The 18,195-nt window shown below is 37.0% G+C and overlaps 1 long non-coding RNA gene across 1 annotated transcript in view; it reads left to right on the top strand.

The window, feature by feature from the left end:
- LOC141584284 (uncharacterized) overlaps positions 1 to 17,477 on the top strand; it is a 42,935-nt gene extending 25,458 nt beyond the window's left edge. The window contains exons 2-4 of the long non-coding RNA XR_012517235.1: positions 7,524 to 7,657; positions 15,751 to 15,864; positions 17,308 to 17,477. This is a non-coding gene — a long non-coding RNA (uncharacterized LOC141584284). The remainder of the gene's footprint in view (positions 1 to 7,523; positions 7,658 to 15,750; positions 15,865 to 17,307) is intronic.
- Positions 17,478 to 18,195: the final 718 nt, after the last annotated feature.

The following is an 18,195-nucleotide window of genomic DNA, read 5'->3' as shown; positions in this document are numbered from 1 at the left end:
AATTTGGATTGGAAAAATTTAGTCAGCACAGAAACTAGGAAAAATACATTACAATAAGATTAAAATATTTATTTAACCAACGTTTTGAAAGTATGATAATAAAATGTTTTCTTTAAATGTAGTCTCTGTTTCTTTCCTCTTTTCTACCTCTGCACCCCTCCTTCCAATGATGTGGATTATCTAGCTTTGTGCTTATGACATTTATGGATTCCAGATCTGAGAATCATATATTAGCCTTTGTCTGGGCAGTGAAGAGAAAGGAGAGGACTGATCCAATCTTAAATCATTTGACCTGTTCTTAAAATATACTTCTGACCTGATTATTCTTATTTTTATAGATATTTGGCAAGGTTTAGAAGACAGAATGGGAGCTAAAAATTGATAAATGACCATTATTGAACAAACTTGTATTGAATAATTACTGTACAAATACTATATACAGATTTGCTATATTTATGCATACCAGAAAAGATTTATATATATGTGCATTCTGGTTTTACTGATTGAGCTATGCTTTATTCATATTGAAAAGTGATACTGTAAATCTTTTTGTCAAGCAAAAACTCACCTTTGCCTCATTGTTTTCTCCTGAAAATCTCTATTTTCAAGCAAACATGGTGTAGCAGTACTTCTTACTCTCAGGAGTTTTTCTATTTTAATTTTAATTTCAATTTATTTTACATTTGTGATATATATATTTTTCCTTTTGCTTTCTTTGTCTCCTGAGCATCATCTCTGATCTGTAGGGGTGAAAAATTTTCCTTCTTTCTTTTTTTAGCTGATACAGAATAGTGTACTTTTTTGGGGAAAATATATTTTCGTCTACCCATCCTAGGTTCATGACTGACACTCCTATAATAAAAGACAGATTAACAAGAGATAAACATACAAATTTATTAAATGTAAGTTTTATGTGACATGGGAAAATGTCATTTCATGAGGAAATGAAGACCTGAAGAAACAGTTAAACCTAAACATTTTTTTCCTGGTAGTTTTGGTGAAGAGTGGACATTTGTGGAGAAATATGATAGGACAAATAGGGTATGAGCTAAATGTGATAAACTCAGGGAAGTTTAGCAAAGCCTTTTGATTCTGATTTCTCTCTCTTTGTACAGAGATAAAGATGTTCTTTTCTCTGAGTATAAGAAGGACCCTTCTCACTTGAGGGTCTTAGACCTCTTTTGGGGGCAGGTCAGAAAATCCTTCCTAGGTTTATGACCTGCTTCAGGGGAGAAGGGTGGGAACAGGTCAGGGAGATCTTCCTGCTTTTGCCACTTTCTCAAATTATTTTAGCTTAAATTATTCCTTCAGCTCAACATATGCCAAGTTTCCATGTTTTGGGGTAGCATATCTTAAGCCCCATAAGAACATAACTACTTTTGAAATTACTCTTACACGGTCTTCGCAAAACACAGTTTCACTGTGCTATCTATTGAAGGCTATTTTATTTATCTTAGTGAAAATGGACTAAGGTTTTGGTGGTCCAAACAACAAGATTATAAAGGATCAGTAAGAAAAGAACTATGCATACATTCAAGACCCTCCAGAACAATGCCAGGAGTATGAGGAATGAAAAGTTAGGTTCATATTGCATCAGTGGACTAAAACCTGGTTGACATTTAAAAAATTATTAGGTTAGAGCAGACATGCATGCAATGTTAAAACTCGAAGAACTCTGAGCTTAACAATACCCTGTACTTGGCAAAATGTGTTGTACATAACAGGCATTCAGTAAATAGCCTTAACGCAATAATGAGTATGTGTGTTAAGCATGCATTGGAGAGGAAATATGGTGGAATGATACAGATAGGAAACAAAAGAGATGGCCAGAGCAGGTGGCAGAGTTGGCATTGTGCATTGTAGAAGTGGGTGTAGTTGGTGGTACTTGGCTGGATTGAAATGACTGAGGAGCTGGCTCTGTGAATTGGTAGAGGATAAAGCCAGCAAGCAGTAATGCGATGGATATGTAAGTACTTATTTTTTAGAAAAGTATTCATATGCACTGTTCACTGTATTCATGGTGAGACATGAGCTTTGTCTTCAAGGAACATATATTTCAAAGGAGAAACATCTTCAAATTTAGATAGCTCAAACATCCTCCCAGAGAAAAGTGTGTATATGGAGGTTTTTGGCTTAGCCCTCAAAGACAGTGGAACTTGTGTCACCGTGGAATGATGCTGTGCCAGGAAATGACTTTCAGTGATTGAACTCCTAAGTGTATGGCATGGTTCTCCTTTATGCAACCTGGAGGGATTGATTATTACTCTTCTCCTTCCTGCTAGGCAGAGGAAACAAGGAACACCCTAACGACAAACCATGGGTGGTGGAGACACCACTGGCAGACAAACTACTGGCAGGGTCTGGGGTGGAGTTTGGGGTGCGGTCCGTTTAGTGGTGGCTGCGATGACAGTGGGGTCGGGGTGTGGAAGAACTTTCTAGTATAAGTAAACCTGCAGTCATTCTCTGAAATCTCAGGCCATTTTCTTTTACCCCATCCCTTGCACCAAGCCCCCTACTGCTCTTTTTTCACTGGCTCAAGGGATGGTTATCCTGCTTTCCTTTTCCACATCTGTTGCTGTGGTTTTTGTCTGAGGTTTTCTCCATCCTGTGGACTGCAGCCCAGACTCAGTGCCTTTGCCCTATCACCCATCTGACCTTGAGGAAAACACAGTATTTTTGATTTTGAAAAAGGATTGTTTTTGTTGGAAATAATGGGAGTGAAGGCAAGAAATACAGGTGAAAGAGCACCGCCCATTTTCTCTTTCTTTTATACACTTGGTCTCGTATGCAAACACAAATACAATATATATTGATGAGCTAGATGTGTTTCTCAGGGTATGTAAAGGACTGAAATCAGAGGCTTTGAAGTTTCAGACCTTATTTCTCTGGACAGTTGTCACAGGAGATGGAGGAAAGGTCTGGGGTGAGCATGGCCTCTGAAGATGGGAACGATTTGGACAGATAGGTGAGTGTTGCCAACAATATGGAGCCTTGGACTGCGTGGTGTAGGGTCAGGGAAAAGGAAGGCAGTTGTAGGACTTCCCCTTTCACTCAGCTTTCTTCACTTGCCACTGCTTTTGAAGAGAGGCTCCCCTATCTCTGGGGAGCAGGTAAGAAGTGAGGCACGTACACAGGATTGTTTCTAAGTGCTAATGATTTTTGCTGAGCTGTCAATGACCTCTCACTACTGACCTGTGGCATATTTCTGTGATGCTGTTGTCTGGGTTGGTGAACTGGGCTGTGGAATAGAAAGAAGATCCAAGGAGGGGGGAAAGAGGTGTATGAACCTATATTCTTTTAGTTTTGTCATATTGCTTCTAAGCTCGTTGAAAAGACTGTAACTGACAACTACAACTCATTTTCAAACTTAAATTATATCTGTGTAATTTAGGTAGAAAGCCCCTGGGCGGGTATGGCACCTTTTTTCTGTGCTTGACAGGGTACCAAGCATACCAAAGGCATTTAGCAAATAATGATAATAACTTAAAGCAATGGGAGTATTGGGTGTACAGGGAGATAAGAAACTGGAAGACTGGGACCCACTAATAATTAATAACATCTCGGGAGGTGGTCCCACTGTTTTTGGATTTTAAATCCCCTTGTTCAATTTCTTGGTGGAGCAAATTCTACACAAAAAAGAATAATCTTTAATTTGATACTTAGTCACTTCAGTGTTCTGTGCTGAGCTGGTTAAGATTGCATATTCTTATGAAAATATACACATTCATAATCGGTCAGATAATGTAGCTCCCCAGGGCTTCTAAATGCAAAAGCAAGAGATTATATATTTAGATATATGGCTTCAAAGTCATGGGATCATCTGAGAAGTTCACATTCTTCATTTTTTATTTTCCTTATAGAATTGAAAGGAAAACACCACCACAAAAACTTCTAATTAAATACACAAAGAAACAAGGCCCAGCATTTACAAGTTAAGGCTTCACTGGAAATGAATTCCTGCCCTTGTGTGTGATAGGTTGAATTGAAAGACATTTTAATAAAATGACAGGATGACTGGAGTATGCCTTTGATTAAGGCTTAATTACCAATTATTTTTCAGCCCCTTATGCTCACATCCTGAAAATTTGGGGTTGTATTTATTTATTTGGTTAAAATACTCAGAGACTATCGAATAGACTAGCCCACAAAAAGATTGGAAAGAAAGCACAATGCGTCTTACATGCTCATCATTTCTTTCAGTGCGTTCTTTTTTCCCATGTCTGTTACACCCCTTACCACCTGCCTTGGGTTTGGTTTAAACTTTGCTTCTCTTCTCCATATCAAAGCTTATGATTCTTTGGTTTTCTGAACTGACCCCATTCCATTTTAGATTCTACTTTCTTAATATTTTTGAAACCTTCCTCTTTACCATGGTCTTATTTTGAGTCTGCACCATCTTTTGTCTGAATTACTGAAATAGCTTTTCAAGTGGTGTGTTCAGTCCATCCTTCACCCTGCTGTTAGAGTTTTCTTTCTAAAACACAGGTCTACTTTTGTCTCTCCTCTGCTTAAATATTTTGACACCCTGCCTCCATCAGCTGTAGGATAAAAATCATACTCATTAGCAGAGCATAAAAAGTACTTATTCATCTGATCCCTGGCTATCTTCACAGCTTCATAAATTGCCTCTTGGCCATGCACCTTTATACATGGGTCTTTATGGGCTGTTTATGGGTTGTTTTGCTCCATCCATACCTTTGAGCATGTCATTCTGTCTGCTTAGACTGACTTTTCCCCTTTGTTTCTCTGAAAGATGCCTACCTTTCTTTCAAGGCTCACCTTGAAATTATTTTACTCTCCTGGAGTGGGCAAGTATTTCCTTCTCATCACCACACTTTCTTTTAAGAGAATGTGTCCTTAGACCTGGTATACATTATATCAGATTCTCTTTCTGAGGAATTGATAGAGCGATATAGAGTGAGTGAATTAGTTGGTTATGGGTGTTGGATGAATGTCTTATTCATGGTCTTAAAGGTCTCATAGTCACACGTGCAGCCAAGAAAGCTGATCTGTGGAAAAGAGTAGGAAAATAAAGCAGATTGCAAGAAAAAGTGTCTGTAAGAGATATTTGGGGGCCTAAGAAAGAGAGAGGAGTGGGATGCCATTTTGGTTCCTGTTGGCCTATCAATTGCTGATTGTGTTCCTCTTGAGACTGCTATTGCTCATTAGATACTCTTAACTCTTTATGCTAATATTTACTTTATTTAACTGGCCAAAATGATTTTTTTTAAATCAAATAATTCCTTATTAAGACTCATCTATTACATGCAATTAAATGATTTGTATGTAGTATTCCATCTTCCTTAACAGACAGTAAACCCTTTGAGGGTAGAGACATTTTATAAGATTTATCTTGAGATTCCCAGCAATTAGTCTAGCTGTGGTTGGTTGACAATATATGTTTGGATGAATGAAAACAAATCATATTTTTTCAATGCCTTTTCTAACAAAGAACCTATGAAACTGCAAGGATGGTTTTGCTATCATAGTGGATGACAAAGTGTTAGGACTTCCAGTAACATATTTGTATTTTAATAAGGGCTTTCTGGAACCAATCATTTGAGGTACAGGAAAAGCCATAAAAGTGAGGAATTGTCAGTACTGAATTTCATGGGGAGGCATTTTGGGAGTCTTTCAACATCTCTGAAGTGATTACATATCTTTGTTTAGGGACAGCAGGGTGTAGGGACAGCAACAGAAGGAACTGTCTGAGGGACAGAAGGACTCCTCTGCAGGAGCTGATTGAGTGAAAATCATGACTGGGACCTTACTGCCCAGAACTGCATTTACTTCCTTCCAAATAGTTTTAGATGAGCACTGATTATCCAGGAAAACCAGAAATCGTCTTGGTAAAACCAATCAAAATGCTGAGTTATTTGAGATAATATCACTGTGTGAAACTTCACTCCAAATCAGTGTATTGCTTTTAAAATATTGGTGTCTCTAATAATCTACTCATATACTTTCTATTTTGGTATTACTGATTGAATGCCAACAGACATCAAATGAACACTTTTTTTTTTTGACGACATAAAGAGGATATTGTTATATTATAGCTGAAACCTCACTATAGGAAAAGCAAATGGGATGGATCATTGAAATGAGCTTGAGATGAGTGCCTCCCCCAGATTTTACCTTCCAAGATATTTGGGTCATTAGACTTCCTGGTCTCCCCTTTTTAATCACAAGTTGTACATTTGTGCTTTCTTTTTCACCCCCTCTTTCTGGTATTACTAAGCCTCCCTCTTCTTGGTTACACAAACCAGGGCCATGAAACTGTCATTTCTCAAGCAGCTATCTTCACTGGCTGGCATTTCAGTTGGGGCAGATGCTTTTGAGAACATTGGCCTTCCAGAGACCAAAGCCTGTTGGAGGCAAAGCTTCTTCTAGACAAACTTTTAAACAGGAGTGCATTCCTTATTAATACTATTTCTGGTAAATGGGCTAAGCATGAGTGGCCAGCTTTGTTTAAGGACTTAATAAATTCTACTTGTGGTTTGAGGTGATGTTCCTTTTTATGTTAAGTGCAATTATAATAGGGCAGAGGTGCAGTGTAGGCATGTTGTTGTATAAACACATAAACTTATGAATGCTTAACAGATTCTGGGCTTATTGTAAGGTTTATTTCTCCCTTGTGAAAATGTTACTCAGCTCTAGTAAAATGTATGTGCACTATCCTCCAGAGCAACTGTGAACATAAATGGAGGTTAAACAGCTGGACAGAATGCCAATGTTTTAAAATATAGCTGGGAATCAAAGCTGGAAAGCAAAAAAGACTTCCTTAGCTTCAAAGGTAGCCAATTAAGTTGCAAACACTATTGATAACAGTTGCTTTATTCAGAGGCTTATTATAAAAAACACCATGCTGTCTTGAAACTGAAGAGGTTGCCGTGCAATCGTCTCCATAATCCATAATTGAAAGAATCATAAATGTAACAATTATTTCCCACTATGATTGCTTTCACAATTTCTTGTTCTCTGCAGGATCCTTGTTTTTTTTTTCTTTCAGCTCATTGCAACAATCACACAATTATAGTGTGATTCATATTTAAGATTAAATTTTGCATGTCTACCGAAGTATATAAAATCTCTATTTTCATAATTGTGAACTATGTTTATACATCAACCAACTTTTAAAGTAAGTAGTATTGATTGCAATATATGCTCTATAAGTGTTATTTATTTGGCTTAAATTTTATAAGTTTTATCAATGACTTAAGCAGAGTGATTAAAAGTAATTTTAAGATGGACATAAATAGTACAATATTGGAATTGGAAAAACATATCTGTATGATAGAAAAGAGATAAAAAATAAAAACAATTCTCATGTGATGTATTTAATTTAACCTTAAAAGATTATGTCATCCTCCAAAAACTATTTCTGGCTTTAAGTATTTTGAAATGTTTAGCAATGAACCAAATGAAACTTTTTTTTGGGAACCCTGAATTAACTGAGTATAGGTTGAGTTTTAGGAGAGGGATAAAGCTCTCTCTTTTCTTGCCCACTCCCTACTCTACCTCAGATCTAATGAAGAGAAGAGAGAGTGAAAGCAAGTAGGGAAGAGGAGAGGAAGAACTGAAGGAGAGTGAGGGAACAGTTCCAGAGATGTTCTTATGCATTTTGAACATGCAAAATAAATCAACTCTCCACATACATGTAAGTTCACGTTTTATATATTTTAAAAATTTAAAAAGCCATGAAATTATGTCATCTTCACTGAAGCTAATAGCCCTTTATGAGATTTTAGAATTTATTTAGAAAACACCCTAATATTTCTGTCCATATATATAACACATGTTTTCAGAAAACTCTCATGTTTTACATGATTTCAGAGGCCATCTAATTCATTCTTCTAATTGTACAGGAGAACAACTGAGTACTGTATACTATAATTAGGGTGATTACATATGTTATTGTCCAAATCTGGACACTTCTGAGAATAAAGGGGGTTGCTATTAATAATTACCCCAGGACAACAGGTATAAATTGGAAAACTAGGATTTATGAGCACCTTGATTTTAAAAAATAGAAACTAAGATTGTCAGATGGTCGAGTCATTAAAATTAATTTAATTGCTTTTTTAGTGTTCTGCCATTATGACTGAGATAAAAAGTGAAATTGGCCACTCTAATAACAGCTAACATTTTTGATCACTTATTACGTGCCAGACATTTTTCTGAACATTTTATTTTAGAAACAGGATGAATCCTCATGATAACTCTATGAGGTTGCTACACTTGTCCCTATTTTATAGAAGAGGAAACTGACATCTAGGGAGATTAAGTTAATTGCCTCTGGCCACAAAGCTAGTAAGTAAAAGATTTGGGATTAAAACCCAAGTATTTTGCCCACAGAGTCCATGTCATAACAGCCACCTTATTCTGCCTCTCATGCCTCTAGTACTGATGATTCTAGAGGGAGGTCTCCAATTGCAGTAATGTCTGAAGGGCTGAGCAGACTTCAGAGGTTTGTAATTTTAGGGGCCAGGGTAGGAGGTCATGAAGTAAATAATTAGAGACCAAGATAAAACATCTGGTATCTGAGATCAGAAATTAAAGAATCAGGCTACAGTTACGGATGACCTTCAGTGTGCTTTCTCACATGTGGGTATGACATATGGTGTTAAGGAAGCAGAAGTAATAACCATGCAGTGAGCCCAGGTGAGCAGGCAGAGGCAAAGAAAAGTAGCATCTGACTGAAGTGAGGAGTAAATGTAGGGAATGCAGGTTCCTGGCCATCAATTCTATCTATACCTGGACTATACACACAGCCTAGGCTTCAGTTTTTCTTGATAGAAGGAAAAGACTTCCTCTTGCTTCCAGAGAATAAAAGTATGAAAGAGAGCTGGGGAGAACAAGGACAAAGGGAGGTTTTCTAGTCGATACTCCGAGGCTCCTTGGCCTACCTGCCAATCCTGGCTACCTCCACACTGCTGGTGACCTCAACAGAGGCTCCACAAGGCTGACACTGTGCTGAGAAATCACAGAGGAAGGAACCACGGGACTGATTACTCCTTGATTCTCGGCTGTCTTCATAGTCTTCATAGTGGGACATTATGAGATTCAAGAACTAGGGGTGGTATACTGCCAGTTCTAAATTTGCATAATGTGAGTTGTGTTGATTTTTTTGAGTATTTTTACTTTTATCGCCAAAACATCTCTAGTTCCAATCATTTATCATTATTTTAAACCCTTTGATATATTGTGCCTAAGTTCTCCATAAAGAACATGAGAAGATATTCATTTACCTCTTTTACTGATAATTCACTCACTTGATCCCAGTTGTATTCCATTCATTAAACTGGCATAGTCAATCTTGATTATGTTGGTCAATCTTATTGAGGACTCCTTTATTGAACAGTGATACCATGGGGAGCTGGTATAGAGGAAATAATTCCTGTCTCTAAAATATAGAGGTAGGAACATACACCAGAAAGCAAAGCAAAACAAAACAAAAGCTAAATGACTTAATCAAAATCAGTGTAAACAGGTCAAATGATAGTGGGAATTACTTACATTGATTCTCAGTGATAATAGCTGAAAAGCACTTTCACCAGATATTTTATCCTATCCTAATTTGTTTGACTATTACGCATTTTTTTGCAAAATGATTAAATACAACAATGAAATTGAAAAGAAAAAAATATATTATTTTAAAAAGCTAAGAGCCGGTAAGATGGCTGAATAGGAACAGCTCTGGAGTGCAGCTCCCAGCAAGATCAACATAAAAGGTGGATGATTTCCGTATTTCCAACTGAGGTACCTGGCTCATCTCATTGAGATTGGTTAGAATGTGGGCGCAGCCCATGGAGGGTGAGCCAAAGCAGGGTGGGGTGTTGCCTCACCTGTGAAGTGCAAGGGGTCAGAGAACTCCTTCTCCTAGCCAAGAGAAGCCATGAGGAACTGTGCCATGAGAAATGGTGCATTCTGGCCCAGATATTATGCTTTTCCCATGGTCTTCACAATCCTCAGACCAGGAGATTCCCTTGGTGCCTACACCACCAGGGTTTCAAGTGTGAGACTGGGCAGCTGTTTGGGCAGACACCAAGCTACCTGCAGCCGTTTTTTTTATATATACTCCAGTGGCACCTGGAACACCAGTGAGACAGAACTGTTCACTCCCTGGAAAGGGGGCTGAAGCCAGGGAGCCAAGCAGTCTAGCTCAGTGGATCCTACTGCCATGGAGCCCAGCAAGCTAAGAGCCACTGGCTTGAAATTCTCGCTGTCAACACAGCAGTCTGAAGTTGACCCGGGATGCTTGAGCTTGGTTGGGGGAGGGGTGTCTGCCATTACTGAGGCTTGAGTAGGTGATTTTCTCCTCACAGTGTAAACAAAGCCACCTGGACTGGGTGGAGCCCACCATAGCTTGGCAAAGCTGCTGTAGCCAGATTACCTCTCTAGATTCCTCCTCTCTGCGCAGGGCTTCTCTGAAAGAAAGGCAGCAGCCCCAGTTAGGGGCTTATAGATAAAACTTCCATCTCCCTGGGACAGAGCACCTGGGAGAAGGAGTGGCTATGGGTGCAGTTTCAGCAGCCTTAAATGTTCCTGCCTGCCAGCTCTGAAGAGAGCAGCAGATCTCCCAGCACAGTGCTCAAGCTCTGCTAAGGGACAGACTGCCTCTTCAAGTGGGTCCCTGAGCCCTGTGCCTTCTGACTGGGAGACCCCACCCAGCAGGGATCAACAAACACCTCATATAGGAGTGCTCTGGCTGGCATCTGGTGGGTGCCCCTCTGGGGTAGAGCTTCCAGAGGAAGGAACAGGCAGCAGTCTTTGCTGTTCTGCAGCCTCTGCTAGTGATACACAGGCAAACAGGGTCTAGAGTGGACCTCCAGCAAATTCCAGTGGGCCTGCAGTGGGGGTGAGGGGCTGACTGTTAGAAGGAAAAATAATAAACAGAAAGGAATAGCATCAACATCAACATAATGGATGTCCACATAGAAACCCCATCCAAAGGTCACCAATATCAAAGACCAAAGATAGATAAATCCATGAAGATGAGGAAAAACCAGTGCAAAAAAAATTGAAAATTCCAAAAACCAGAATGCCTCTTCTCCTCCAAAGGATCACAACTCCTCACCAGCAAGGAAACAAAACTGGATGGAGAATGAGTTTGACAAATTGACAGAAGCAGGCTTCAGGAAGTGAGTAATAACAAACTCTTCCAAGCTAAAGGAGCATGTTCCAACCCAATGCAAGGAAGCTAAGAACCTTGAAAAAAAGGTTAGATGAATTGCTAACTAGAATAACCAGCATAGAGAAGAACATAAATGACCTGATGGAGCTGAGAAACACAGCATAAGAACTTGGTGAAGCAGACACAATTATCAATACCTGTATTGATCAAGTGGAAGAATAGGTATCAAAGACTGAAGATCAACTTAATGAAATAAAGCATGAGACAAAATTAGAGAAAGAAGAATGAAATGGAATGAACAAAGCCTCCAAGAAATATGGGACTATGTGAAAAGACCAAACCTATATTTGATTGGTGTACCTGAAAGTGACAGAGAGAAGGGAACCAAGTTGGAAGACACTTTTCAGGGTATTATCCAGGAGAACTTCATCAACCTAGCAAGACAGGTCAACATTCAAATTCAGGAAATACAGAGAACACCCCAAAGATACTCCTTGAGAAGAGCAACCCCAAGAAACATAATCGTCAGATTCACCATGATTGAAATGAAGGAAAAAAATGTTGAGGGCAGCCAGAGAGAAAGGTCAGGTCACTCAAAAAGGCCCATCAGATAACAACAGATTTCTCTGCCGAAACCCTACAAGCCAGAAGAGAGCGGGGGCCAATATTCAACATTCTTAATGAAAAGAATTTTCAACCTGTAAGTTCACATCCAGCCAAACTAAGCTTCATAAGCAAAGGATAAATAAAATCCTTTACAGACAAGCAAATGCTCAGACATTTTGTCACCACAAGGCTTACCTTACAAGAGCTTTTGAAGGAAGCACTAAATATGGAAAGGAAAAACAGGTACCAGACACTGCAAAAACATACCAAATTGTAAAAACCATCAACACTATAAAAAAACTGCATCAATTAAGAGGCAAAATAACCAGCTAGCATCATAATGACAGGATCAAATTCACACATAACAGTATTAACCTTAAATGTAAATGAGCTAAATGCCCCAAGTGTAGGACACAGACTGGCAAATTGGATAAATAGTCAAGACCCAAGCTAGCAGAAGACAAGAAATAACTAAGATCAGAGCAGAACTGAAGGAGACAGAGAACAAAAATCCCTTCAAAAAGTCAATGAACCCAGGAGCTGGTATTTTGAAAAGATTAACAAAATAGATAGACCACTAGCCAGACTAATAAAGAAGAAAAGAGTGAAGAATCAAATAGGTACAATAAAAAATGATAAAGGGACTATCACCACTGATTCCACAGAGATACAAACTACCATAATCTCTGATGGTACTATAAACACCTCTACAGAAATAAACACTAGGAAATCTAGAAGAAATGGATAAATTCCTGGACACATACACCCTCCCAAGACTAAATCAGGAAGAATTTGAATCCCTGAATAGAACAATAACAAGTTCTGAAATTGAGGCAGTAATTAATAGCCTACTAACCTAAAAAAGCCCAGGACTAGAGAAATTCACAGCCAAATTCTACCACAGGTACAAAGAGGATCTGGTACCATTCCTTCTGAGATATTCGAAGAAATAGAATAGAGGGATTTCTCCTTAACTCATTTTATGAGGCCAGCATCATGCTGATACCAAAGCCTGGCAAAGACACAACAAGAAAAGAAAATTTTAGGACAATATCCCTGATGAATAGTGATGTGAAAATCCTCAATAAGATACTAGAAAATGGAATCCAGCAGCACATCAAAAAGCTTATCCACCATCATCAAGTCAGCTTCAACCCTGGGATTCAAGGCTGGTTCAACGTAATGCAAATCAATAAACATAATCCATCACATAAACAGAACCAATGACAAAAACCACATGATTATCTCAACAGATGCAGAAAAGATCTTTGATAAAATTCAACACCCCTTTATGCTAAAAACTCTCAATAAACTAGGTGTTGATGGAACATATCTCAAAAAAATAAGAGCTGTTTATGACAAACCCACAGCCAATATCACACTTAATGTGCAAAAGATGGAAGCATTCCCTTTGAAAACTGGCACAAGACAAGGATTCTCTCTCTCACTATTCTTATTCAACATAGTATTGGAAATTTTGGCCAGGGCAATCAGACCAGAGAAAGAAATAAAGGGTATTTAAATAGAAAAAGAGGAAGTCAAATTGCCTCTGTTTGCAGATGACTTGATTGTATATTTAGAAAACCCCATCTTCTCAGCCCCAAATCTCCTTAAGCTGATAAGCAACTTCAGCAAAATCTCAGGATACAAAATCAATGTGCAAAAATCACAAGCCTTCCTATACACCAATAATAGAGAGCCAAGTCATGAGCAAACTTCAATTCACAATTGATATAAAGAGAATGAAATATCTAGGAATACAGCTTACAAGGGACTTGAAGAACCTCTTCAAGGAGAACTACAAGCCACTGCTCAAAGAAATAAGAGAGGACACAAACAAATGGAAAAACATTCCAAACATTCACAATGGAACCAACCCAAATCTCATCAATAATAGACTGGATAAAGAAAATGTGGCACATATACCCCATAGAATACTATGCGGCCATAAAGAAGGGTGAGTTCATGTCCTTTGTCAGGCACATGAATGGAGCTGGAAACCATCATCTCAGCAAACTAACACAAGAACAGAAAATCAAACACCGCATGTTCTCATTCATAAATAGGAGTTGAACAATGAGAACTCATAGACGCAGGAAGAGGATCATCAGACACCAGGGCCTGTTGGGGGTTGGGGGGCTAGAGGAGGGATAGCATTAGGATACCTAATGTAGATGATAGGTTGATAGGTGCAGCAAACCACCATGGCACATGTATACCTATGTAACAAACCTGCACGTTCTGTGCGTGTATCCAAGAACTTAAAGTATAACAAAAAGATAAAAAAAGCTAAATAACATTTTGTAATTTTACATTGTATATACAAAATGTGTATGGATCTTTTCAATGTGTATTATTTTAAAAACTGGAAGTTTAAAATTAGAAGGGAGCTCCTAGGTGATCTAATTCAATTTTCCTCCTCAGAGGGTGAACAATCAAGGATTAGAGTCTTTCATACCTTGCTCAAGGTCACTTGGTATAGCACAAACAGAACTAGAATTCGGGTTTCCTGTTCCTGATCCTGTAGCCCTTTCGTTATTTTTCTATTCACTTAAAATATTATATCATGCATAGAATATTTATTGTACATCTATACATCTTTATCTTCCACCAATGAGTGCTGGAAGATAAAGGCAGAAATTTATGTCAGCTAAATGTATTTTTTTCTTTAACAAAATTAAACATTCCTGTGATACACACAAAGCACCACCAAAATCAGCAAATCACATAAATAATTCTAAATTTGAATACTACTTCCATCACTAACTTAGTGCAGTCTTTGAGAGATCAGTTTACTTCAATGACATGTACTCCATGTATACAATAGAAAAAAATAACGTCTTTACTTTCTGAGACAGGAAAAAAAAGGCAGTTTTTTGTTTAAGTATCACCAATTGGAAGATACTTGAAAATTTCATGTTAAGTACATATTATAATGTTTTGATAAGAAACGAATTATCTCAAGTACTAACAATAATGGTTAAACAAGGCAGAATGTCTTTTAGCATGATAGTTTGTTTCTGTCTTTGATTTCAACTCTACCCTTCTAGACAGAATTAAGTATGTTTTCTCTCTCTATATTTTTCTGTCGGGACCAAAATCTTGTTAGAAATAAATTCTGTTATAAAATGACAATACTTTTCCTGAACTTAATTAGTCAAGGTAAACCATTCAATAATTTCTTCCTAAATCCCTTTCTTATCTGGCTTGATGATTGTCATTGCTCACATTAAGTGGGTAATTACTTCATATGCATTACTTTCTAATATTACATTGCAACAAAAAAATGAAAGCATGAATACAGAGGGTAAACTGTGAACAAAAAAGCACAGCTATTTAACTTTTTGTGTGTACATATGTCTACTTTTTTGAAGAATGTGAGGACATTCACTTCAGGTTAGAAAAATAAAAATGAAGAAAGAATCAAAAAAATCTATTTTTGGAGTAACATTTCTTAAATGCTTAAATTATGATATTAAAATAGGCATAACCTGGTCTATATTTCATTATCAGTGTATGCAAGCCTTAATACTTGATGCTTGTTTATAGGAACTAACATTTGAATTTATTGATGAAAGTCAGTTTGCTGTATTTCATTTGCATGGTCTGCTGTATAGAACAAATAAAATGCTTATTCTTCTTGTTCTTTATTAAAAGAAATACATTTTGATCTTGAAGGCATAGTTTTGAGTTAAAGAAGTATCTTTTAGGTAGAAATATTTCTTGCAATTAATATGTTGGCCCTTATTTTATGGTTTTGATTATATTTTTATTTTAACCATTAGAGGGCACATTAGTTCAAGGGAAATTAAAGAAAAAGCACAGTGATAAGATGGAAATAGGCTTTGAAGTGAATAGGCAGAGAAAATTTATATATTTAACTATGCTTATTTTCATTCATTTCATTGTCATTTGCAATATAAGTTACCCAGAAAATTTTTTTAATCTGAAAAAGAATTCAAGTATTTATAGTTTCATGTAAGAAATAACTTTTCACTTTTTATTGCTAGCTACTACTCCTTAGAGAATGAGGTTGGCCTAGTTGAATCTGACGAGGTTGACTGTTATGTGACCAAGGAGGACTTAATAAATCATGACATTTGAAGAACATCCTGAGTTCAAAGGTACGTATTATCAGGTTATTATGAAGTAAGTAAATGGCAGTCCCTGGTCATGCAGTTAATAATAATAATAAAAAAGGCACCTAAGTGTGAATGAATACAGCTCAGCAACTAGGCTTCACTGCAAATATTTATAACCTTTAAAGTTTGGTGCAAATTACAGAGAGAACAATAGATGGCCCTGGAGTGAACACAAGGCTTTATTTCACTGAAAAGACTCGACTGAGGTCATAAACTGCAAGAGGACAGGCAGCTCAAGTGGCTTATGAATGACTCTCGAGTCTCAGAATGAGTTCATTTGTTTTCAATCTACAGCAAACTGTTATTATTTCTAATGTTCAGTCTTCTGCTCTAAAGCCTGCAGGTTTTTAATCTGTAAAAGCTGAAATAGACACTAGCTAGGATTAAAAATACTGCTTTTATGATGTCAAGTTAAAAGATCACTTTAAATGATAACTCATTACTTTAGTAAAATTTATTGAGCACCTACTAAGTTTCAAGTTCTGAGCTGGATGCCAGGAAATAAAGACAGATAATATATTGTCCACAGCTCAGTAATATAATTTTTTTATTGTCCTGTGATTTATAGATAAATAAATTGGCAAATAACTGTAGTATCTACCTTTATATATTAGTGCAAAAATAGGAAAGAGATTTATCAAAGTTATTACAAAAAATACTTCACATTTTTTTAAGGGAAGTGGGTAGTTAGGCAAAATCATTAGTATATACTATCTTCAGTTTAAGACTACAGAACTGCTCTGTTAATACTTTTCTCTGAGAGTCAATTATGCAGTAAATTGTAGTAATTAGTAGCATAAAACAAGGTAATAATGTAATTAAAACCAAAATATTTACTTGCTATAGAAGATACTTTTATGCATCTTAATTCTGCTCCTTGCAAGCTAATAATACTCTATAGGAATTTCTGTGTGGCTTTTACATCTGGTGGTTTTGGAATTAGCATGTACAAAGAGAGCTCAGAATTATGCTTTAATTATGATTTGAATGATGATTTGAGACTGAGCATGAGTTGTCAACAGAATTGTGAGCTGAGGGAAAAAGAGATAAGGACCGTTAGTGGGATAAAAAGTATATTTGCAGTCACTTACTTTAAAGCGCCTTTTGTTTTAAAAGAAGTAATTAATGTTAGGAATTAATTGGTTCAGATTCTCGATTTTAAAGTTATCACTTGGTTGCTAAGATGAAGCCTTTTCAAAATTACTACACGATGTGCAATGACAGGAACATTTCAGTTGAAGGTAGAAACATAATTGAAAAGCTAGCTTTTGAGTGCCTGCTTATCACCCTAATTGATAGATGAGCCTGAGGAACTAAATGCTGTAGTTCAATACAAAATGCTTTTAGCTGGATTTCACGTTACTATGCTTGGTTTCTGAGAGCTAAACATTATTGCTGATATTCTGATACATCTGTGGGCTTTAGGTGGAACCTGGTCAGTGTGCCTCAACTATTATAAAACAATCGCGAAGTTAAAATTCCATGCAACAAACGGATCCAGGTATAGTATCTAAAAATCTTTGAAGATTTGGATAAACAAATTAGGGCATTCATAAAAGTCATAAAATGCAGCCATAAAGAATAATGTTTCAAGTGTATATTTGTTGACATAGAAAGCACATTGCAAAATAGATGATACAGTGTGAGTCCCACTATTGTAAGAAAAATCCAACATGTATAAGAATGTGAAAAATCAGAAAGGACATGCCCCGGATGTTAACACTGGTCATCTTAAGCAGTGGGATTAGGGAGGTGTTCATTTTCTTTCTGCTTACGTGTATCTTCCTAATTTTTCTGTAACAAATATACTCAATTACATAACAAAGAGTATGTATTAGTATCCAGTCTGTCCAACATTTAGCAGAAAATTTGTCATATGACTTTAGAAAACAGCAGTGTACTCTTGCTGATATTTAGTTAGTCCTAACATATATTTATAATTCCTATTTATTAATGTGTTCTCTGTTTTGATATTTATATATTTGCTTGTAACATTTACTAAAAATACAGCAAAATAAAACACAGATAATACCTAATTTGTCTGAAACAAATGGTAGGATACAGTGAATTCAGAAACAGTAAAACAGAAAGAACAATTGAAAAATAAAGGTGAATTTTAGCTTTGCAAATATGGAAGTAAATATTTAAGGTAATATGTATAGGATGTCACCTGGGCATAGAAGATGAGTTGAAGGAAGTCCACATGAGACCGCATTTTGAGTCTGTACATGGGCAGGAGGAAGATAGAACTATTGGGAATGACTGTCACGGTAGTCAGACAGGAGGTGTGACAATACTTTGAGAAAGATGGTG

This window comes from Saimiri boliviensis, chromosome 4 (assembly GCF_048565385.1).
Source record: "Saimiri boliviensis isolate mSaiBol1 chromosome 4, mSaiBol1.pri, whole genome shotgun sequence".
Lineage (NCBI taxonomy): Eukaryota > Metazoa > Chordata > Mammalia > Primates > Cebidae > Saimiri > Saimiri boliviensis.
The sequence above is the reverse complement of the archived record's forward strand: the minus strand, read 5'-3'. Positions and strand labels throughout refer to the sequence as shown.